General features: G+C 39.3%; 1 pseudogene; it reads right to left on the bottom strand.

Moving 5' to 3' along the window:
* The window catches only part of LOC101584605, a 51,265-nt pseudogene extending 49,802 nt beyond the window's left edge, over positions 1-1,463 (bottom strand).
* Between the last annotated feature and the right edge of the window lie 1,817 nt (positions 1,464-3,280).

Here is a 3,280-nt window from a genome sequence, read left to right as displayed (position 1 = left end):
TCCAAAGCAGCTTTAACCACAGGTGTATTCATCATGACGGCATCTTCTGAAGAACTTTCTCCAGGTCCAAAATGTACAATTGGCGGATCAATATTTTCTTCTCCAGAAGTGTCTGAAGTTGACAGCAGTTGCTCAAGAAGATGAGGGTATCTAGCTTGGATTTCATCTACAAATTCCTGCCTTTTCATGTGTATCAAGAATTCACACCTGGGAAACCACTTGGCATGCTCCACCCACGGGTCATCTCCAGATTCCCAACATCTCAAGCCGCCATCACAACAAAAGCATTTGACATCATTGTTGCGACCAACATAGTAAAAGCCGGCACTTGCGAGCTGCTCAGGCTGAACTGGAACCGCAGATGGCCAAGACATGAATGACCGCATTCGAGCTGCATGTGTCTGCATGCTCAGATTTGAAATACTAAGCCTCAGAGTTTCTAGAGAATTTTCTAGAAATGGACAGTTGGGAAAATGCCTCTGGCATTCTGACATGGCATCATCCTTCAGTTCCCAGTTACTCAGCTTTCCACCGCAGGCAAAGCAGGCGACCCTATCTCCAGGTCCTATGTAATAAAAGCCAGCTCTTGCCAAGTCCAATGGTGACAAAAAGGTCAATGGCCACATCTTGTAAGTAAGCAATCTGGCTTCTTCAGTACTCATGGCGTAACTGTAGGGATTAGTCCTTACCGGAGAGAAGTCTTCAACTGCTCTGGAGTTGAGAGGGTCCGGTGAAAGGCTGGAATAAAAGCCACCGAGTGGACCACTGGGTTCCAAAGGAGGAGATAATGAATGTGGCCCGCTGTTTATCACTGTGGGGTAACTTTTAGGGAAGGACCGCAGACTCGTGGAAGTCAGGTTCTGAGCAAAGCCGCAGCTGGGGTACAGCTGTTTATGCTTTTCGATCGGACTGTCTCCCCGTTTCCAGTTATCCAACATCAGCCCACAAGAGAAGCACTTGACTCGGTCGTTCACACCAGCGAGACTCCTTTCCGAGACAGGTAAGCCGCTGGGAAAAGCCGAGTACGTGGACATCCGGTAGAGCTCACAGGAAAGGTCGTACTTCAGTTTTTGTTTGTTGTCATTTGTCCAACTTGGCAAAACTGCACTCTCTTCCATTATATTCTTAATTCTTTTATAGGAAGACTTTGGACAACTCTTTGGGAGGTAGTTTTGTGCATGAGTGTGTGACAGTACTTTTTTGATGGCTAATACTTTCACACAAAATTTCTCATCTCTTCACATTGGATTTCTACCACAAAAAGGGATCAAATGACAGACTCCTACTAACGCAGAAATTCACTACCACTTCTCTACTGGACTTATACCTGAGTGCACACTCGGGTATGATGAATCTCTTGCCTAAATTACCATGATTCCACTTAGTACTCTGGGATGACTACACTAACTTTTAGGCAACCCAGGTACTATTTGCTCATAATTTGGTGTAGTAACTAAAGACCTGAAAACTTTTATTTACTTCTACACATATTACAACTTTTTCAAAAAATTTATATTCTTAAAATTTTAAGCAACTATAGAATACTTAAATTATGCCTTTAACGTGCTTTCAGTTATAAGCTATGAAGCCTAGATATCAGGTCAGTACTGGCTATGCCATCAGAATAAGGTTATAATGCAGGATTTTTTTCCTTTATGAGTACTTGAATATGACATCGAAATTAATCTCATTTTATTCTAGCAAAAGTAATTGCTCATACCGTTTAAAGTTTAACTCAAAAGTACTTAAGTTACTGCAGCTTCAGTTAATAACTTTTGGGGAAGTCAATATCCACAATCTTTATTGAATCTGTGTGATATCAAGTGAATTTGGTTTAGTGCTTCAAACTGTTAACTCTTCTTTGAAAATTATCTACATTTGTTTCTACTTCTAAAGTATCATTATATTGTCTTTCTTCCTAATGGTGTATACCATTTACATCTGGTCAGCTAAATAAGGCTTTTTCTCCACAAACTAGTTAACCATAATGTTTCCGCAGCATACACTTTATGGCATTTTAAAAATTAACCTACTCTTCAGGACCATTCAATTGTAATACTAATCATATTGTAATTTACGATCAACTTAACCAAAGACAGATCTTTCTTCTGTTATTAGTAACATCTAACAAAATACTGTTACTACCAACAAAACTACTGCATACACATAATGTATGTAATTTACTAAACTGCTTTCTGAAAAACAAAATTAAACTTCAGACTTCAAAACATATCCCTTTAGAAAGTTTTAGAGTCTCGACGATGAGATTTATTTCTGCAGAAGAAAATAGGGGAGACGAAGACACTTCAGAGCTGTAAGCTGCAGCGCGGCAATCCCGGAAACGGAGAAGGCGCCAGAGCCCCGCCGGGCTCAACGCGCTCCCTCCGCCCGCTGTTATTTCCTTGATATTCACCCTGTAGGCCCAGACAGAATCATGATCTGCAGGGTGCAGGAGAAGTCCATTTGTAGAGTAGGCTGCTGGAAATATTTTGCTGCTATATACAAAAGAATAACTGAAAGACTACTGCTGTATACCACTTTTTCTCCTGTGTTTGTTTGCCTGATTTGATGGGTTCTTTCCATTTTCATTCATGGCATTATGGTCATTTTTATCCCTCTCTAGAATATCTTTTAGTAGTCTATGTAGGATTGACTTTGTCATCATGAAATTCTTAATTGTTCTTTATCATGGAAGTATTTCACTTCATTAAACTTCAGAGAGAGTTTTTCAGGGTACTTCAGTGTGGGTTGCCATTTGTTTTCTTGCAACACCTGTAGTACATTGCTCCATACTTTTCTTGACTTGATGGTTTGTGAAGAGAAATTTGCCATTATTCTGATAGATTTTCCTTTAAATGTGATCTGTTTCTTTTCTCTAGAGGCTTTCGGTATACTGTTTCTGTGCTGAGTTTCTGGGATCTTGATTATTATATGTGCGGGTGTGTTTTTAACTGGGTTGATGCTATTTTGAGTTCTATATGCTTGTTACCTGAATGTCAGATTGTTTCCTCATATTTGGGAAGTTTTCTGCTATTAATTCTGCCTGTATTCTTTTTATGTCATTTTTATTGACTCCTTCTTTCTCATTGATGCCTGTCTTACATCGTTCATCTTTGCATCATCTTGCAGATGTTGAATTATTTTTTCCTGCATCCTAGTTGTTTTTAAGAGATCTTTTCTTACCTTTTCTCTAGCTGCAATGGTGTCTTCAAGGTTTTAAGGTCTATTTTCACTTTCATTCAAACAGTTTTTTTCAGCTTGTGATTGATGTTTTAATTTC

Source organism: Octodon degus, unplaced genomic scaffold (genome assembly GCF_000260255.1).
Source record: "Octodon degus isolate 3935 unplaced genomic scaffold, OctDeg1.0 scaffold00144, whole genome shotgun sequence".
Lineage (NCBI taxonomy): Eukaryota > Metazoa > Chordata > Mammalia > Rodentia > Octodontidae > Octodon > Octodon degus.
Note: the sequence above shows the minus strand (reverse complement) of the source record. Positions and strands in the feature narration are given on the sequence as shown.